The sequence below is a fragment of the Salvelinus alpinus genome, chromosome 17, assembly GCF_045679555.1.
Source record: "Salvelinus alpinus chromosome 17, SLU_Salpinus.1, whole genome shotgun sequence".
NCBI lineage: Eukaryota > Metazoa > Chordata > Actinopteri > Salmoniformes > Salmonidae > Salvelinus > Salvelinus alpinus.
The window spans coordinates 55,408,142-55,430,095 of NC_092102.1; the positions used below are offsets into that span (position 1 = coordinate 55,408,142).

The 21,954-nt window shown below is 44.1% G+C and overlaps 2 non-coding genes across 2 annotated transcripts; both read right to left on the minus strand.

Annotated features, from left to right (window-relative positions):
• Positions 1–890: 890 nt before the first annotated feature.
• trnae-uuc (transfer RNA glutamic acid (anticodon UUC)) lies at positions 891–962 on the minus strand. Its single transcript has one exon. It is a non-coding gene; the product is annotated as a tRNA-Glu (tRNA).
• A 2,016-nt stretch (positions 963–2,978) lies between these two features.
• trnan-guu (transfer RNA asparagine (anticodon GUU)) lies at positions 2,979–3,052 on the minus strand. The gene has a single exon. It is a non-coding gene; the product is annotated as a tRNA-Asn (tRNA).
• Positions 3,053–21,954: the final 18,902 nt, after the last annotated feature.

Genomic DNA, 21,954 nt, shown 5'->3' on the forward strand with positions numbered 1-21,954 from the left:
CAAATACAACCACCAACAGTTTGCTCATTGCTCTTGCTCTAAGATGGCAACTCAGCGCAAATGTGCATGTGACAATTGAATCTCAAAAGGAAACAGTCGGTGGTTGCATTCAATGTTTATTGAAAAAGTATGGATTCAGCAAACAAAGAAAGGCAGCCGACTACAGAGGACAAACATAGGTACAAAGTCGGCGTTTCATAACTGTGTAATGAAACAGGCAGGGAGCAGGTCTCGAACCCTCGACCTTCTAGCCCGAAGTCCGGTGCGCTATCGACTGTGCCGCAAAAGCATGCTCGAGCGGCATAGTCGATTTCCGCGCTTATAAATCAAGGGTCGTTACACTCCCTCCTTTCAAAAAGTACGTCCTCGCGACTCTACGTCTTACAGGAACGCGCTCATCGGCCAAGCACACGCACTGTCGTGGATGCAAGGTCCGATCACTTCCGACACCAGTGTAATGAAACAGGCAGGGAGCTGGTCTCGAACCCTCGACCTTCTAGCCCGAATTCCGGCGCGCTATCGACTGTGTCGCAAATGCATGCTCTAGCGGCAGAGTCGATTTTCCATGATACATTGTGGTTTTGATCCTCTCGAAAACGGCCATTGCCTTCTCAAATCCCAAACCCGGTTTGTATGGTCTTTTTCGAAAGCGTTCGTTAAATCTCGCGATGCTGCGCCTCTTGGTTTAGAAGCTCTATGATAATATCCTGCTGCTAGGAGTACGGTAATTCACCGTGACCCACGTTAGATGATGATGGCTAACCAATTAGATTTTTTATATGGTTTTGCTGAATGGAAATGGACACTCTTTCATTAAATATATGAAATATTTCCATAAAATTCTAAATATCACAGTGCGAAAACAATAGATTGATGGGAAAAAAATGGTGTTCCCATACCGGGAGTCGAACCCGGGCCGCCTGGGTGAAAACCAGGAATCCTAACCGCTAGACCATATGGGACTAATAGCAATCCTATTATAGAAGCATTTATGTAGGGTTCTTGTAGCTTGCTGGCAACATACTAATTACTTCTAGCTCTGTTAACATACTGCTTTACTTATCTCATATGTATATACTGTATTTAGTCAATGCCACGCCGACATTGCTCATCCTAATATTTATATGTTATGTGCTATATGCTAAATATGTGTATGTGACCAATAAAAGTTGATATGAGCTTCCCATTTCACTGTTTCTCTATGAACAACTGTGATTTTGAGTGAAAACCAAAGTAATAATCTAAAACCAGGAAAAATAAACGGAAAATATAATTTGGGAAAATATAAAACTGATTTTGGGGAGAAGAAAAACAGATTTTATAGGGCCTCCCTTAGTTGTTTAATAGTCATTATTTTACCAGGTATATTGACAGAAAACATAGTGTACTACTTAATCTAGTACACTAAGGACCCGGGGAACAGTTACAGGGGAGAAGAGAAGAATGTGCCTATTTGAAAGATAGAAAGAAAATTGTAACTCATGACATGTTAAATTTTTTAAAGGTAGCGCTCATGCTAGAAAAAGTTGGAGACCCCTGGACTAGACTACAGTGCATTCAGAAAGTATTCAGACCCCTTGACTTTTTCCACATTTTGTTACGTTCAGCCTTATTGTAGCATGGATTAAATAATACAAATATTCAGCAATCTACACAAAATACCCCATAATGACAAAACGAAAACAGGTTTTTTGATTTTGTTTTGCGAATGAATTTTTTTTGCAAATAGAAAACAGAAATACCTTATTTACATAAGTATACAGACCATTTGCTATGATACTTGAAATTGAGCTTCCACTGTATATACTGAGTATACAAAACATTAAGAACACCTGCTCCTTCCATCACACACACTGACCAGGTGAATCCAGGTGAAAGCTATGATCCCTTATTGATGTCTCCTGTTAAATTCTCTTCAATCAGTGTAGATGAAGAGGAGGAGACGGGTTAAAGAAGGATTTTTAAGCCTTGAGACAATTGAAACATGGATTGTGTATGTGTGCCATTCAGAGGGTGAATGGGCAAGACAAAAGATTTAAGTACCTTTGAACGGGGTATGGTAGTAGGTGCCAGGAGCACCGGTTTGTGTCAAGAACTGCAACACTGCTGGGTTTTTTACGCTCAACAGTTTCCCGTGTGTATCAAGAAGGGCCCACATCCAAAAGGACATCCAGCCAACTTGACACAACTGTGGGAAGGATCGGCGTTAACATGGGCCAGCATCCCTGTGGAACATTTTCGACACCTTGTACTCCATGCCCCAATGAATTGAGGATGTTCTGAGGGAAAAGGGGGGGGAAACTCAATATTAGCAAGGTGTTCCTAATGTTTGGTATACTCATTGTATACACACCATATACACACTCACACACACTACAGTGACATGCCCACACCAGGCCCATACACATACACTACATATACCCACACACGCATACCGACACAACACATACACGCATACCGTCACAAAACACACACGCATACCGTCACAAAACACACACGCATACCGACACAACAAACACACGCATACCGACACAAAACACACACGCATACCGACACAACACACACACGCATACCGACACAACACACACACGCATATTACCGACACAACACACACACGCATACCGACACAACACACACACATACTCACTTTTACACTCATCATATGCTGCTGCTTCTCTGTTCTTTATTTTACTCTTATTATTATCTATCCTGATGCCTAGTCACTTTACCCTGCCTTCATGTACATATCTACCTCAAATACCTTATTATTATCTATCCTGATGTCTAGTCACTTTACCCTGCCTTCATGTACATATCTACCTCAAATACCTCATACTTCTGTACATTGATCTGGTACTGGTACTCCCTGTATATAGCGTCACATTAATCTAGTACGGGTACATTTTGGACTATTTTCCTAAATGTGGATTTTAATAGTATTGTAGCACAAGTCAGGCTCAAAATTCTAAAAAGCCAACCGTCCCTGGGTGGGCTCGAACCACCAACCTTTAGATTAACAGTCTAACGCGCTAACCAATTGCGCCACAGAGACTTGATGACTTTCTTACAGAGGGAAGCATATGACTGTAATGAAAGGGGGCTATGGTTCTGATGTTAAACAGGCCGATAGCGAAATTCGGTGGCTGAATAATGCTATTGCAACTCTGTAGACTACAAAATGTTTCAAGAACAATTTATCTGGGTAGAATCATTTTTACTTTTTCAGTTTAGCTGGATTCATGTTTTACCTTGCCTCCTAAGAAAAGAAACAGAGAGGAACCAGCGCCTGGTTTCACAAAAGCATCTTAATGCTTATTCATTGTTAGAATCTTCTTAGGAGCCTCGTTAAATCTCCGAGCTGTGTCCCAAAATCATCGTTAGTAATGTTGTACATGAAAACGCTCGTTATTTACCGATAGCCTCAGACCACTCGTAGCACGGCTAAGTGCGTCGCAACTTGCACGTAATTTTTGTAGCTTGCCCATGAGTTGCTTCTTGATTGCACCCTGAAGTGTTGGCAACTTTTTCAGTGAGAATCACTATATTCCGGCACAGTGGACTTGTCATATACCCATAAAACCCGGTAATTGTTCCAATCGTTTTTTACCCATTAACTTTTGCATCTGGGATTTTAGAACTACTTCATATTTTTATTTATTTATTTTATTTAACCTTTATTTAACTAGGAAAGTCAGTTGAGAACACATTCTTATTTACAATGACGGCCTACCAAAAAGCCTCCTGCGGGGACGGGGGCTGGGATAAAAAATAAATAGAATAAAATAAAAATATAGGACTTAACACACATTATGACAAGAGAGACAACACTACATATAGAGAAGACCTAAGACAACAACATAGTATGGCAGCAACACATGACAACACAGCATGGTAGCACACACAGTTTCCGGTCACAACTTGTAGACTTGTTTACATGCTGCTGTGCGGTTTGTTGCTGACCTTACTTTGCTACCTACTATCCAGGTCTGTACCCAAACAATTTGAACTTCTACTTTTAAAAATCCACCTCTCTAAAAACAAGTCTCTCACCGTTGCCGCCTGCTATAGACCACCCTCTGCCCCCAGCTGTGCTCTGGACACCATATGTGAACTGATTGCACCCCATCTATCTTCAGAGCTCGTGCTGCTAGGTGACCTAAGCTGGGACATGCGTAACACCCCAGCCATCCTACAATCTAAGCTTGATGCCCTCAATCTCACACAAATTAATTATTAATGAACCTACCAGGTACCACCCCAAAGCCGTAAACACGGGCACCCTCATAGATATCATCCTAACCTACTTGCCCTCTAAATACACCTCTGCTGTTTTCAACCAAGATCTCAGCGATCACTGCCTCATTGCCTGCATCCGTAATGGGTCAGCGGTCAAACGACCTCCACTCATCACTGTCAAACGGGGTCTGAGACGCCGACGCCTCCCACCATTAGCTCTGACAAATTGAAAACCCAAGTCATTCGTGACTCCATTACCCGCAGTATTATACTTAAAACGAATCATTCAGCGATCATGCACTGTTTACCAGGGGGCAGGGCTACCGACGTTAAGGCTAATCTGAAGATGGTGCTGGCTAAAGCTAAAACTGGCGAGTGTAGAGAGTATAGGGATATTGTTATCCACGTCGGCACCAACGATGTTAGGATGAAACAGTCAGAGGTCACCAAGCGCAACATAGCTTCAGCGTGTAAATCAGCTAGAAAGATGTGTCGGCATGGAGTAATTGTCTCTGGCCCCCTCCCAGTTAGGGGGAGTGATGAGCTCTACAGCAGAGTCTCACAGCTCAATCGCTGGTTGAAAACTGTTTTCTGCCCCTCCCAAAATATAGAATTTGTAGATAATTGGTCCTCTTTCTGAGACTCACCCACAAACAGGACCAAGTCAAGTCCTATCTGGAGAGGTGCTCTCATCTTATCTACCAACATAGACAGGGCTCTAACTCCCCTAGCTCCACAATGAGATAGGGTGCAGGCCAGGCAGCAGGCTGTTAGCCAGCCTGCCAGCTTAGTGGAGTCTGCCACTAGTACAGTCAGTGTAGTCAGCTCAGCTATCCCCCCATTGAGACCGTGTCTGTGCCTCGATCTAGGTTGGGCCAAACTAAACATGGCGTTGTTCGCCTTAGCAATCTCACTAGAATAAAGACCTCCTCCATTCCTGTCATTATTGAAAGAGATCGTGATACCTCACATCTCAAAATAGGGCTACTTAATGTTAGATCCCTCACTTCCAAGGCTGTTATAGTCAATGAACTAATTAATCACTGATCATAATCTTGATGTGATTGGCCTGATTGGAACATGGTTTAAGCCTGATGAATTTACTGTGTTAAATGAGGCCTCACCTCCTGGTTACACTATTGACCATATCCCCGCGCATCCCGCAAAGGCAGAGGTGTTGCTAACATTTACGATATCAAATTTCAATTCACAAAAGAAAACCTGATGTTTTCGTCTTTTGAGCTTCTAGTCATGAAATCTATGCAGCCTACTCAATCACTTTTTATAGCTACTGTTTACAGGCCTCCTGGGCTATATACAGCGTTCCTCACGGAGTTCCCTGAATTCCTATCGGACCTTGTAGTCATGGCAGATAATATTCAAATATTTGGTGACTTTTTAATATTCACATGGAAAAGTCCACAGACCCACTCCAAAAGGCTTTCGGAGCCATCAGACTCAGTGAGTTTTGTCCAACATGTTTCTGGACCTACTCACTGCCACAGTCAAACTCTGGACCTAGTTTTGTTCCGTGTAATAAATGTTGTGGATCTTAATGTTTTTCCTCATAATCCTGGACGATTGGACCATCATTTTATTACGTTTGCAATCGCAACAAATAATCTGCTCAGACCACAACCAAGCATCATCAAAAGCCGTGCTATAAATTCTCAGACTACCCAAAGATTCCTAGATGCCCTTCCAGACTCCCTCCACCTACCCAAGGACGTCAGAGTACAAACATGAGTTAACCACCGAACTCAGGAACTCAATTTAGCCTTGCACAATACCCTAGATGCAATCGCACCCCTAAAAACTAAAAACATTTGTCATAAGAAACTAGCTCCCTGGTATACAGAAAATACCCGAGCTCTGAAGCAAGCTTCCAGAAAATTGGAACGGAAATGGCGCTACACCAAACTGAAAGTCTTCCGACTAGCTTGGAAAGACAGTACCGAAGAGCCCTCACTGCTGCTCGATCATCCTATTTTCCCAACTTAATTGAGGAAAATAAGAACAATCCAACATTTATTTTTGATACTGTCACAAAGCAAACTAAAAAGCAGCATTCCCCAAGAGAGGATGGCTTTCACTTCAGCAGTGAAAAATTCATGAACTTCTTAGAGGAAAAGATCATGATCATTAGAAAGCAAATTATGGACTCCTCTTTAAATCTGCGTATTCCTCCAAAGCTCAGTTGTCCTGAGTCTGCACAACTCTGCCAGGACCTAGAATCAAGGGAGACACTCACGTTTTTTGTCATAATGTGTGTTAAGTCCTATATTTTTATTTTATTCTATTTATTTTTTATCCCAGCCCCCGTCCCCGCAGGAGGCTTTTTGGTAGGCCGTCATTGTAAATAAGAATGTGTTCTCAACTGACTTTCCTAGTTAAATAAAGGTTAAATAAAATAAATAAATAAAAATATGAAGTAGTTCTAAAATCCCAGATGCAAAAGTTAATGGGTAAAAAACGATTGGAACAATTACCGGGTTTTATGGGTATATGACAAGTCCACTGTGCCGGAATATAGTGATTCTCACTGAAAAAGTTGCCAACACTTCAGGGTGCAATCAAGAAGCAACTCAGGGGCAAGCTACAAAAATTACGTGCAAGTTGCGACGCACTTAGCCGTGCTACGAGTGGTCTGAGATTTTTGCAGTTCGTTCCAGTCATTGGCAGCAGAGAACTGGAAGGAAAGACGACCAAAGGAGGAATTGGCTTTGGGGGTGACCAGTGAGATATACCTGCTGGAGCGCGTGCTACGAGTGGGTGCTGCTATGGTGACCAGTGAGCTGAGATAAGGCGGGGCTTTACCTAGCAGAGACTTGTAGATAACCTGTAGCCAGTGGGTTTAGCGACGAGTATGAAGCGAGGGCCAACCACCGAGAGCGTACAGGTCGCAATGGTGGGTAGTATATGGGGCTTTGGTGACAAAACGGATGGCACTGTGATAGACTGCATCCAGTTTGTTTGAGTAGAGTGTTGGAGGCAATTTTATAGATGACATCACTGAAGTTGAGGATCGGTAGGATGGTCAGTTTTACACGGGTATGTTTGGCAGCATGAGTGAAGGATGCTTTGTTGCGATATAGGAAGCCGATTCTAGATTTAATTTTGGATTGGAGATGCTTAATGTGAGTCTGGAAGGAGCGTTTATAGTCTAACCAGACACCTAGGTATTTGTAGTTGTCAACGTATTCTAAGTCTGAGCCGTCCAGAGTAGTGATGCTGGACGGGCGAGCAGGTGCAGGCAGTGATCGATTGAATAGCATGCATTTAGTTTTACTTGTATTTAAGAGCAGTTGGAGGCCACGGAAGGAGAGTTGTATGGCATTGAAGCTCGTCTGGAGGTTAGTTAACACAGTGTCCAAAGAGGGGCCAGAAGTATGCAGAATGGTGTCATCTGCATAGAGGTGGATCAGAGAATCACCAGCAGCAAGAGCAACATCATTGATGTATACAGAGAAGAGAGTCGGCCCGAGAATTGAACCCCGTGGCACCCCCATAGAGACTACCAGAGGTCCGGTCTGGCTTCTACACCTGCATTGCTTGCTGTTTGGGGTTTTAGGCTGGGTTTCTGTATAGCACTTTGTGACATCAGCTGATGTAAGAAGGGCTTTATAAATACATTTGATTGATTGATAGCAACACAACATAACAACAACATGGCAGCAACACAACATGACAACACGGCATGGTAGCAACACAACATGGCAGCAACACAACATGACAACACGGCATGGTAGCAACACAACATAATAGCAACACAACATGGCAGCACAAAACATGGAACAAACATTATTGGGCACAGACAACAGCACAAAGGGCAAGAAGGTAGAGACAACAATACATCACACGCAAAGCAGTAAGTGTCCATGATTGAGTCTTTGAATGAAGAGAGTGATATGCAGCTCATTCCAGTCGCTAGCAGCAGCGAACTGAAAAGACGAGCGACCGAGGGGACCTTTAACAGAATGTGACTGGCAGAACGGGTGTTGTATGTGGAGGATGAGGGCTGCAGTAGATATCTCAGATAGGGGGGAGTGAGGCCTAAGAGGGTTTTATAAATAAGCATCAACCAGTGCGTCTTGCGACGGGTATACAGAGTAGAGGTCGACCGATTATGATTTTTCAACGCAGATACCAATTATTGGAGGACCAAAAAAAAGCCGATACCGATTAATCGGCCGATTTAAAAAAAATGTATTTGTAATAATGACAATTACAACAATACTGAACACTTATTTTAACTTAATATAATACATAGATAAAATCAATTTAGCCTCAAATAAATAATGAAACATGTTCAATTTGGTTTAAATAATGCAAAAACAAAGTGTTGGAGAAAAAAGTAAAAGTGCAATATGTGCCATGTAAGAAAGCTAACGTTTAAGTTCCTTGCTCAGAACATGAGAACATATGAAAGCTGGTGGTTCCTTTTAACATGGGTCTTCAATATTCCCAGGTAAGAAGTTTTAGGTTGTAGTTATTATAGGAATTATAGGACTATTTCTCTATACGATTTGTATTTCATATATCTTTGACTATTGGATGTTTTATAGGCACTTTAGTATTGCCAGTGTAACAGTATAGCTTCCGTCCCTCTCCTCGCTCCTACCTGGCCTCGAACCAGGAACACATCGACAACAGCCACCCTCGAAGCAGCGTTACCCAAGTCTCAGAGCGAGTGATGTTTGAAACGCTATTAGAGCGCACCCCGCTAACTAGCTAGCCATTGCACATCGGTTACACCAGCCTAATCTCGGGAGTTGATAGGCTTGATGTCATAAACAGCGCAATGCTTGAAGAATTGCGAAGAGCTGCTGGCAAAACGCACAAAATTGCTGTTTGAATGAATGCTTACGAGCCTGCTGGTGCCTACCATCGCTCAGTCAGACTGCTCTATCAAATCATAGACTTAATTATAACATAATAACACACAGAAATACGAGCCTTAGGTCAATAATGTGGTCGAATCGGAAACTATCATCTCGAAAACAAAACATTTATTCTTTCAGTGAAATACGGAACCGTTCCGTATTTTATAAAACGGGTGGCATCCATAAGTCTAAATATTCCTGTTACATTGCACAACCTTCAATGTTATGTCATAATTATGTAAAATTCTGGCAAATTAGTTCGCAACGAGCCAGGCGGCCCAAACTGTTGCATATACCCTGACTCTGCGTGCAATGAACGCAAGAGAAGTGACACAATTTCACCTGGTTAATATTGCCTGCTACCTGGATTTCTTTTAGCTAAATATGCAGGTTTAAAAATATATACTTCTGTGTATTGATTTTAAGAAAGGCATTGATGTTTATGGTTAGGTACAGTCGTGCAACGATTGTGCTTTTTTCGCAAATGCGCTTTTGTTAAATCATTCCTCGTTTGGTGAAGTTGGCTGTCTTTGTTAGGAAGAAATAGTCTTCACACAGTTCGCAACGAGCCAGGCGGCCCAAACTGCTGCATATACCCTGACTCTGTTGCAAGAGAAGTGACAGAAATAAATTAATGTTAGCAGGCAATATTAACTAAATATGCAGGTTTAAAAATGATATACTTGTGTATTGATTTTAAGAAAGGCATTGATGTTTATGGTTAGGTACACGTTGGAGAAACGACAGTCCTTTTTCGCAAATGCGCACCGCATCGATTTAATGCAACACAGGACACGCTAGATAAACTAGTAATATCATCAACCATGTGTAGTTAACTAGTGATTATGATTGATTGATTGATTGTTTTTTTATAAGATAAGTTTAATGCTAGCTAGCAACTTACCTTGGATTCTTACTGCATTCGCGTAACAGGCAGGCTCAGGTGGTTAGAGCGTTGGACTAGTTAACCGTAAGGTTGCAAGATTGAATCCCCGAGCTGACAAGGTAAAAATCTGTTGTTCTGCCCCTGAACAAGGCAGTTAACCCACCGTTCCTAGGCCGTCATTGAAAATAAGAATGTGTTCTTAACTGACTTGCCTAGTTAAATAAAGGTGTAAAGAAATTTAAAAAATAAAAAAATCGGCCAAATCGGTGTCCAAAAATACAGATTCCCGATTGTTATGAAAACTTGAAATCGTCCCTATTTAAATCGGCCATTCCGATTAATCGGTCGACCTCTAATACAGAGGTCTGTGTTTCGTGTAGGCTGACCCCGGCGTGACGTTTTGATAGCCTCCGACAATTAATCCACAGATAAAAGGGGGAACCTAGTTTGTTTTTATTTAGTTTCTTTGATAAATCTCTCCTCATATATTCTCCATCTTCTGTGGATTTTACATGGCAGTTAGCCACTAACTTTAGGTGCATTACCGCCACCAACTGGACTGGAGTGTGAACTTCATTCATCTTTCAATCAACCAGGTGGGTTAGTATGCTCCTAAAAACCAATGAGAGAATGGGCGAGGCAGGACTTGCAGCGAGGCAAGCGTTTAAAAATGAACCAAGTTCAATTTTAGTGCCTGGCTGCGCAGACGGCCGTTGACATGCACAAGCAGTTTGGATGAAATGATCGGATAACGTGTAAAAAAAAAAATGCAACGCCGCGCAGACAACTGCTAGGGTTTTGCATTCATCAAACAATTTGTTATTGTTACACATTTTCTTAGGTTGTCTGCTTGACATTTCTTAATTTGATAGGGAAGCTGAATGGACAATAATAATATTCAGGCTTTCTACTGCCAAGTTTAAAACTTCACTACTACAGTGAAACGTTTTGTCCAGGAAGTTGTCTAAAAGAGATTGAATTTGTTGTTGCCTAATTGTTTTTTGGTTGGTTTCTACACTACTTTCCTTCAGTCTAAAGCATTTTTTAATATTATGTTGTTCATTTGGCTTTGATGCCTCATGATTGACTATTGCTCTGTTCAAGTAGACTGTGATTTTGCTGTGATCTGATAGGGGTGTCAGTGGGCTGACTGAACACTCTGAGACTCTGGGCTGAGATCGGTGTACCTACCTTAGGAGTCCCCTTGAAGCTTACCATTGACTATGTACAGACCCAGCGTGCGACAGAGCTACAGGAGTTGTGACCTGTTTTTGTTGTTTTTGTCATAGTGGTGTCTAGGGGGCATATTGTGGAGGGAATGCTGTCACCTCCAGGTAGGTGTTTGTCTCCCTGTGTGCTGAGGGTGTCAGGTTCTTGTCCGGTTCTGGCATTTAGGTCACCACAGGCAGTACATGTCCCTGGGCCTGGAAATGATTGATCTCCCCCTCCAGGATGGAGAAACTGGCATTGTTAAAGTACAGGGATTATAGTGGGGGGATATACAGTACAGGGATTATAGTGGGGGGATATACAGTACAGGGATTGTAGTGGGGGGATATACATGTTAGGGTTAGGGTTAGGGTTAGGGATTTAACAAAAGCGCATTTGCGAAAAAAGCACAATCGTTGCACGACTGTACCTAACCATAAACATCAATGCCTTTCTTAAAATCAATACACAGAAGTATATATTTTTAAACCTGCATATTTAGCTAAAAGAAATCCAGGTAGCAGTGGGGGGGGGGGGGGTATACAGTACGGGGATTGTAGTGGGGGGATATACAGTACGGGGGTTATAGTGGGGGGATATACAGTATGGGGATTGTAGTGGGGGGATATACAGTACGGGGATTGTAGTGGGGGGATATACAGTACAGGGATTATAGTGGGGGGATATACAGTACAGGGATTGTAGTGGGGGAGATATACAGTACAGGGATTGTAGTGGGGGAGATATACAGTACGGGGATTATAGTGGGGGAGATATACAGTACAGGGATTAGGGTGGGGGGATATAGTGGGGAGATATACAGTACGGGGATTGTTGTGGGTGAGATATACAGTACAGGGATTATAGTGGGGGGATATACAGTACAGGGATTGTAGTGGGGGAGATATACAGTACAGGGATTATAGTGGGGGGATATACAGTACAGGGATTGTAGTGGGGGAGATATACAGTACAGGGATTGTAGTGGGGGAGATATACAGTACGGGGATTATAGTGGGGGAGATATACAGTACAGGGATTAGGGTGGGGGGATATAGTGGGGAGATATACAGTACGGGGATTGTTGTGGGTGAGATATACAGTACAGGGATTATAGTGGGGGGATATACAGTACAGGGATTGTAGTGGGGGAGATATACAGTACAGGGATTATAGTGGGGGGATATAGTGGGGGGGGGGGGGGGGGTATACAGTACGGGGGATATAGTGGGGGGATATAGTGGGGAGATATACAGTACGGGGATTGTAGTGGGGGAGATATACAGTACAGGGATTAGGGTGGGGGGATATAGTGGGGAGATATACAGTACGGGGATTGTTGTGGGTGAGATATACAGTACAGGGATTATAGTGGGGGGATATACAGTACAGGGATTGTAGTGGGGGAGATATACAGTACAGGGATTATAGTGGGGGGATATACAGTACAGGGATTGTAGTGGGGGAGATATACAGTACAGGGATTGTAGTGGGGGAGATATACAGTACGGGGATTATAGTGGGGGAGATATACAGTACAGGGATTATAGTGGGGGGATATACAGTACAGGGATTGTAGATGGGGGTGATATACAGTACGGGGATTATAGTGGGGGAGATATACAGTACAGGGATTATAGTGGGGGGATATACAGTACAGGGATTATAGTGGGGGGATATACAGTACAGGGATTGTAGTGGGGGAGATATACAGTACAGGGATTATAGTGGGGGGATATACAGTACAGGGATTGTAGATGGGGGTGATATACAGTACGGGGATTATAGTGGGGGAGATATACAGTACAGGGATTATAGTGGGGGAGATATAGTGGGGAGATATACAGTACAGGGGTTGTAGTGGAGGGATATACAGTACAGGGATTGTAGTGGGGGGATATACAGTACAGGGATTATAGTGGGGGGGATATACAGTACGGGGATTGTAGTGGGGGGATATAGTGGGGAGATATACAGTACAGGGATTATAGTGGGGGGATATAGTGGGGAGATATACAGTACAGGGATTGTAGTGGGGGGATATAGTGGGGGAATGTACAGTACGGGGATTGTAGTGGGGGGGATATAGTGTGGGGGGGGGAGGTATACAGTACGGGGATTGTAGTGGGGGGATATACAGTACGGGGGTTATAGTAGGGGGATATACAGTACGGGGATTATAGTGGGGGATATACAGTACGGGGATTATAGTGGGGGATATACAGTACGGGGATTATAGTGGGAGGATATAGTGGGGAGATATACAGTACGGGGATTATAGTGGGGGGATATACAGTACGGGCATTATAGTGGGGGGATATAGTGGGGAGATATACAGTACGGGGATTGTAGTGGGGGGATATACAGTACAGGGATTATAGTGGGGGGATATACAGTACGGGGATTATAGTGGGGGGATATACAGTACAGGGATTATAGTGGGGGGATATAGTGGGGGGATATACAGTACAGGGATTGTAGTGGGGGGATATAGTGGGGAGATATACAGTACAGGGATTGTAGTGGGGGAGATTTACAGTACGGGGATTATAGTGGGGGAGATATACAGTACGGAGATTATAGTGGGGAGATATACAGTACGGGGATTATAGTGGGGGGATATACAGTACGGGGATTATAGTGGGGGGATATACAGTACAGGGATTATAGTGGGGGGGATATAGTGGGGGGATATACAGTACAGGGATTGTAGTGGGGGGATATAGTGGGGAGATATACAGTACAGGGATTGTAGTGGGGGAGATTTACAGTACGGGGATTATAGTGGGGGAGATAAACAGTACAGGGATTATAGTGGGGGGATATACAGTACAGGGATTATAGTGGGGGGATATAGTGGGGAGATATACAGTACAGGGATTGTAGTGGGGGAGATATACAGTACAGGGATTATAGTGGGGGGATATAGTGGGGAGATAACACCCAAGGTGGCTTAGCAGTTCAGACGTCTTTTTCTGTTCCGTATTGTTCGTGTCCTGTATATATATATATTTACACCTTTCTTCGCATATCTTTTATCTATTTTATTATCCAAGAACTCAACTACAAAAGCTTTCCTGCAAAAGCTTTCCTGCAACCCGCTTCACCAATTACAAAGGGTATTATTTACCTCAATCTGAAAATCCATCGTGGAAGATAGCCAGGGGCTAATTCAGAAGCTAGCCTGAAAGCTAACCAGAAGCTACTCCGATAGCTAGCCAGAAGCTAATCTGTAGCTGCCCCGAAATTAGCCGGTTTGCTGGCTAGCGTTGGTGTTTCAGCTGCCCACGTTTAGTGGTCATCAGCTATTCCTTTAGCTCGATAATCTACCGGCACTTTTGTGCAACGCGACTCGGACCGGAGCATTCCGGGACTCTTTTTCTCTCAGTTTCCCCGGATTCCAGCCGCAGGCTCTGGACACTTGTACCTTGATTTCGCAGCTAGCTAGCTGCAAACCGTGTGACTATTGGCTTACGTCGACCCCGGAGCAAACTCTAATCATTCTGGAGCTAGCCAGCTGAGGAGTTCCATCACCATCCGGACCCGTTTCTTTTGTTGCTGCTGCAGATACGGAACCCCACCGGGCCTTCACGACTGACTGCCGCGACTGACTGCCGACGTTATCTGCCCGAGGGATTTATCCAACTGGCACCTCCGTCCCGACGTTACCTGAACGCTCATCTGAGGCCCGCTAATCGTTAGCTGTCTTTTCGGCTGCTATTTGAACAAGTATATTGGACAACTATTATTATTATTATTTATTTATTTTATTTTTTCCTTGGGTCACTATATCTATTTTGCCAATTTGGATTGATCCCCTCTACCACACGGAACCCCACTACACGGAACCCCACTAACCTACCGACGGAAACGCACGAGGTATCTACAAACAGACCTCCATCCTATGCTGCTACCGATAGCCATATACCCGGCCAGCTGTCTGGATCGCCACGACCCCAACCAACCTCTACTCACTGGACCCTTATTGATCACTCGATTAGCATGCCTCTCCTTAATGTAAATATGCCTTGTCCATTGCTGTTCTGGTTAGTGTTTATTGGCTTATTTCACTGTAGAGATTCTAGCCCTGCTCTCTATACCATATCCAACCTCTCAGTTCCACCACCCACATATGCGATGACATCACCTGGTTTCAATGATGTTTCTAGAGACAATATCTCTCTCATCATCACTCAATACCTAGGTTTACCTCCACTGTATTCACATCCTACCATACCTTTGTCTGTACATTATTCCTTTAAACTATTTTATCGCCCCCAGAAACCTCCTTTTACTCTCTGCTCTAGTAGCTCTAGGCGACCAATTCTCATAGCTTTTAGCCGTACCCTTATCCTACTCCTCCTCTGTTCCTCTGGTGATGTAGAGGGGAATCCAGGCCCTGCAGTACCTGGCTCCACTCCTATTCCCCAGGCGCTCTCTTTTGATGACTTCTGTAACCGTAATAGCCTTGGCTTCATGCATGTTAACATTAGAAGCCTCCTCCCTAAGTTTGTTTTGTTCACTGCTTTAGCACACTCTGCCAACCCGGATGTTTTAGCCGTGTCTGAATCCTGGCTTAGAAAGACCACCAAAAATTCAGACATTTTCATCCCCAATTACAAGATTTTCAGACAAGATAGAACGGCCAAAGGGGGCGGTGTTGCAATCTACTGCAAAGACTGCCTGCAGAGTTCTGTTATACTATCCAGGTCTGTTCCCAAACAATTTGAACTTCTACTTTTAAAAATCCACCTCTCTAAAAACAAGTCTCTCACCGTTGCCGCCTGCTATAGACCACCCTCTGCCCCCAGCTGTGCTCTGGACACTATATGTGAACTGATTGCCCCCCATCTATCTTCAGAGCTCGTGCTGCTAGGCGACCTAAATTTGAACATGCTCAACACCCCAGCCACCCTACAATCTAAACTTGATGCCCTCAATCTCACACAAATTATAAATGAACCTACCAGGTACCACCCCAATTCCGTAAACACGGGTACCCTCATAGATATCATCCTAACAAACTTGCCCTCCAAATACACCTCTGCTGTTTTCAACCAAGATCTCAGCGATCACTGCCTCATTGCCTGCATCCGTAATGGGTCAGCGGTCAAACGACCTCCACTCATCACTGTCAAACGCTCCCTGAAACACTTCAGCGAGCAGGCCTTTCTAATCGACCTGGCCGGGGTATCCTGGAAGGATATTGATCTCATCCCGTCAGTAGAGGATGCCTGGTCATTTTTTAAAAATGCCTTCCTCACCATCTTGAATAAGCATGCCCCATTCAAGAATTTTAGAACCAGGAACAGACATAGCCCTTGGTACTCTCCTGACCTGACTGCCCTTAACCAACAGAAAAACATCCTATGGCGTTCTGCATTAGCATCGAACAGCCCCCGTGATATGCAACTTTTCAGGGAAGCCAGAAACCAATATACACAGGCAGTTAGAACAGCCAAGGCTAGCTTTTTCAAGCAGAAATTTGCTTCCTGCAACACAAATTCAAAAAAGTTCTGGGACACCGTAAAGTCCATGGAGAATAAGAACACCTCCTCCCAGCTTCCAACCGCTCTGAAGATAGGAAACACTGTCACCACCGACAAATCCACTATAATTGAGAATTTCAATAAGCATTTTTCTACGGCTGGCCATGCTTTCCACCTGGCTACCCCTACCTCGGACAACAGCACTGCCCTCCCCTCTGCTACTCGCCCAAGCCTTCCCCATTTCTCTTTCTCCCAAATACAGTCAGCTGATGTTCTAAATGAGCTGCAAAATCTGGACCCTTACAAATCAGCCGGGCTAGATAATCTGGACCCTTTCTTTCTAAAACTATCTGCTGAAATTGTTGCCACCCCTATTACTAGCCTCTTCAACCTCTCTTTCGTGTCGTCTGAGATCCCCAAAGATTGGAAAGCAGCTGCGGTTATCCCCCTCTTCAAAGGGGGGGACACCCTTGACCCTAACTGCTACAGACCTATATCTATCCTACCCTGCCTTTCTAAGGTCTTCGAAAGCCAAGTCAACAAACAGATTACCGACCATTTCGAATCCCACCACACCTTCTCCGCAATGCAATCTGGTTTCAGAGCTGGTCATGGGTGCACCTCAGCCACGCTCAAGGTCATAAACGATATCGTAACCGCCATCGATAGGAAACAATACTGTGCAGCCGTATTCATTGACCTGGCCAAGGCCTTTGACTCTGTCAATCACCACATCCTCATTGGCAGACTCGACAGCCTTGGTTTCTCTAATGATTGCCTCGCCTGGTTCACCAACTACTTCTCTGATCGAGTTCAGTGTGTCAAATCGGAGGGTCTGTTGTCCGGGCCTCTGGCAGTCTCTATGGGGGTGCCACAGGGTTCAATTCTTGGACCGACTCTCTTCTCTGTTTACATCAATGATGTCGCTCTTGCTGCTGGTGATTCTCTGATCCACCTCTACGCAGACGACACTATTCTGTATACTTCTGGCCCTTCTTTTGACACTGTGTTAACAACCCTCCAGGCGAGCTTCAATGCCATACAACTCTCCTTCCGTGGCCTCCAACTGCTCTTAAATACAAGTAAAACCAAATGCATGCTCTTCAACCGATCGCTGCCTGCTCCTGCCCGCCTGTCCAACATCACTACTTTGGACGGCTCTGACTTAGAATATGTGGACACCTACAAATACCTAGGTGTCTGGTTAGACTGTAAACTCTCCTTCCAGACTCACATCAAACATCTCCAATCCAAAGTCAAATCTAGAATTGGCTTCCTATTCCGCAACAAAGCATCCTTTACTCATGCTGCCAAACATACCCTTGTAAAACTGACCATCCTACCAATCCTCGACTTCGGTGATGTCATTTACAAAATAGCCTCCAAAACCCTACTCAATAAATTGGATGCAGTCTATCACAGTGCCATCCGTTTTGTCACCAAAGCCCCATATACTACCCACCACTGCGACCTGTACACTCTCGTTGGCTGGCCCTCGCTTCATACTCGTCGCCAAACCCACTGGTTCCAGGTCATCTACAAGACCCTGCTAGGTAAAGTCCCCCCTTATCTCAGCTCGCTGGTCACCATAGCAGCACCTACCTGTAGCACGCGCTCCAGCAGGTATATCTCTCTAGTCACCCCCAAAACCAATTCTTCCTTTGGACGCCTCTCCTTCCAGTTCTCTGCTGCCAATGACTGGAACGAACTACAAAAATCTCTGAAACTGGAAACACCTATCTCCCTCACTAGCTTTAAGCACCAGCTGTCAGAGCAGCTCATAGATTACTGCACCTGTACATAACCCATCTACAATTTAGCCCAAACAACTACCTCTTTACCTACTGTATTTATTTATTTATTTATTTTGCTCCTTTGCACCCCATTATTTCTGTCTCTACTTTGCACTTTCTTCCACTGCAAACCAACCATTCCATTGTTTTTTTAAAGTTTTTATTTTACTTGCTGTGTTGTACTCACTTCGCCTCCATGGCCTTTTATATTTTTATTTATTTATACATATATTTGTTTGCCTTCACCTCCCTTATCTCACCTCACTTGCTCACATTGTATATAGACTTATTTATTTTTTTCACTGTATTATTGACTATATGTTTGTTTTACTCCATGTGTAACTATGTGTTGTTGTATGTGTCGAACTGCTTTGCTTTATCTTGGCCAGGTCGCAATTGTAAATGAGAACGTGTTCTCAATTTGCCTACCTGGTTAAATAAAGGTTAAATAAAAAAATATACAGTACAGGGATTATAGTGGGGGGATATAGTGGGGAGATACACAGTACAGGGATTGTAGTGGGGGAGATATACAGTACGGGGATTATAGTGGGGGGATATAGTGGGGACGGGGATTATAGTGGGGGGATATAGTGGGGAGATACACAGTACAGGGATTGTAGTGGGGGAGATATACAGTACGGGGATTATAGTGGGGGAGATATACAGTACGGGGATTGTAGTGGGGGGATATACAGTACGGGGATTATAGTGGGGGAGATATACAGTACAGTGATTATAGTGGGGGGATATAGTGGGGAGATATACAGTACAGGGATTGTAGTGGGGGAGATATACAGTACGGGGATTATAGTGGGGGAGATATACAGTACAGGGATTATAGTGGGGGGATATAGTGGGGAGATATACAGTACAGGGGTTGTAGTGGGGGGATATACAGTACAGGGATTGTAGTGGGGGGATATACAGTACGGGGATTGTAGTGGGGGGGATATAGTGGGGGGAACGTACAGTATGGGATTGTAGTGGGGGGAACGTACAGTACGGGGATTGTAGTGGGGGGAACGTACAGTACGGGATTGCAGTGGGGGGAACGTACAGTACGGGGATTGTAGTGGGGGGAACGTACAATACGGGGATTGTAGTGGGGGGGATATACAGTACAGGGATTGTAGTGAGGGGAACGTACAATACGGGGATTATAGTGGGGGGGATATACAGTATGGGGATTGTAGTGGGGGGAACGTACAATACGGGGATCATAGTGGGGGGGATATACAGTACGGGGATTATAGTGGGGGGATATACAGTACGGGGATTATAGTGGGGGGGATATACAGTACGGGGATTGTAGTGGGGGGAACGTACAGTACGGGGATTGTAGTGGGGGGAACGTACAGTACGGGGATTATAGTGGGGGGAACGTACAGTATGGGATTGCAGTGGGGGGAACGTACAGTACGGGGATTATAGTGGGGGAATGTACAGTACAGGGATTGCAGTGGGGGGATATACAGTACAGGGATTGTAGTGGGGGGATACACAGTGCAGGGATTGTAGTGGGGGGGATATACAGTACAGGGGTTGTAGTGGGGGGATATACAGTACGGGGATTATAGTGGGGGGATATACAGTACGGGGATTATAGTAGGGGGATATACAGTACGGGCATTGTAGTGTATTGTAGTAACCCTAACCCCTATTATCTAACCCTTACCCCTATTACCTAACTCTAACCCCTATTACCTAACCCTTACCCCTATTACCTAACCCTTATCCCTTACACCTAACCCTAACCCCTATTACCTAACCCTTACCCCTATTACCTAACCCTTACCCCTATTACCTAACCCTTACCCCTAACCCCTAATACCTAACCCTTACCCCTATTACCTAACCCTAACCCCTATTACCTAACCCTAACCCCTATTACCTAACCCTAACCCCTATTACCTAACCCTTACCCCTATTACCTAACCCTTACCCCTAATAATTAACCCTAACCCCTAACCCTTAATACTTAACCCTAACCCCTATTACCTAACCCTTACCCCTATTACCTTACCCCTAACCCCTATTACCTACCCCTAACCCCTATTACCTACCCCTAACCCCTATTACCTAACCCTTACCCCTAACCCCTAATAATTAACCCTTACACCTAACCCCTATTACCTACCCCTAACCCCTATTACCTAACCCTAACCCCTATTACCTAATCCTTACCCCTTACACCTAACCCCTATTACCTAACCCTTACCCCTAACCCCTAATAATTAACCCTTACCCCTAACCCCTATTACCTAACCCTAACCCCTATTACCTAACCATAGCCCCTAACCCTTAATACCTAACCCTAACCACTATTACCTAATCCTTACCCCTTACACCTAACCCTAACCCCTATTACCTAACCATAGCCCCTAACCCTTAATACCTAACCCTAACCACTATTACCTAATCCTTACCCCTTACACTTAACCCCTATTACCTAACCCTTACCCCTAATACCTAACCAATAAATACCTAACCCCTATTACCTAACCCTTACCCCTATTACCTAACCAATAAATACCTAACCCCTATTACCTAACCCTTACCCCTAATACCTAACCCTAACCTCTAACCCTTACCCCTAACCCCTAACCCTTACCCCTAACCCTTAATACCTAACCCTTACCCCTAACCCTAACCTCTAACCCTTACCCCTAATACCTAACCAATAAATACCTAACCCTTAATACCTAACCCTTACCCCTAATACCTAACCCTAACCCTTAATACCTAACCCTTACCCCTAACCCTAACCTCTAACCCTTACCCCTAACCCTAACCCCTATTACCTAACCCTTACCCCTATTACCTAACCCTTACCCCTAACCCCTATTACCTAACCCTTACCCCTAACCCTAACCTCTAACCCTTACCCCTAATACCTAACCCTAACCTCTAACCCTTACCCCTAACCCCTAACCCTTACCCCTAACCCTATTCTAAAATGGATTCAATAAAACATGTTCCTCATCAATCTACACACAATACCCCATAATGACATCACAATACCCCATAATGACATCACAACACCCCATAATGACATCACAACACCCCATAATGACATCACAACACCCCATAATGACATCACAACACCCCATAATGACATCACAATACCCCATAATGACATCACAATACCCCATAATGACAAAGCGAAAACAGGTTTTAAAAATAAGTATTCAGATCTTTTGCTATGAGACTCGAAATTGAGCTCAGGTGCATCCTGTTTCCATTGAAAATCCTTGAGATGTTTCTACAACTTGATTGGAGTCTACTTGTGGTAAATTCAATTGATTGGACATGATTTTGAAAGGCACACACCTGTCTATATAAGGTCCCACAGTTGACAGTGCATGTCAGAGCAAAAACCAGCCATGGGGTCGAAGGAATTGTCCGTAGAGCATCAAGACAGGATTATGTCGAGGCACAGATCTGGGGAAGGATAC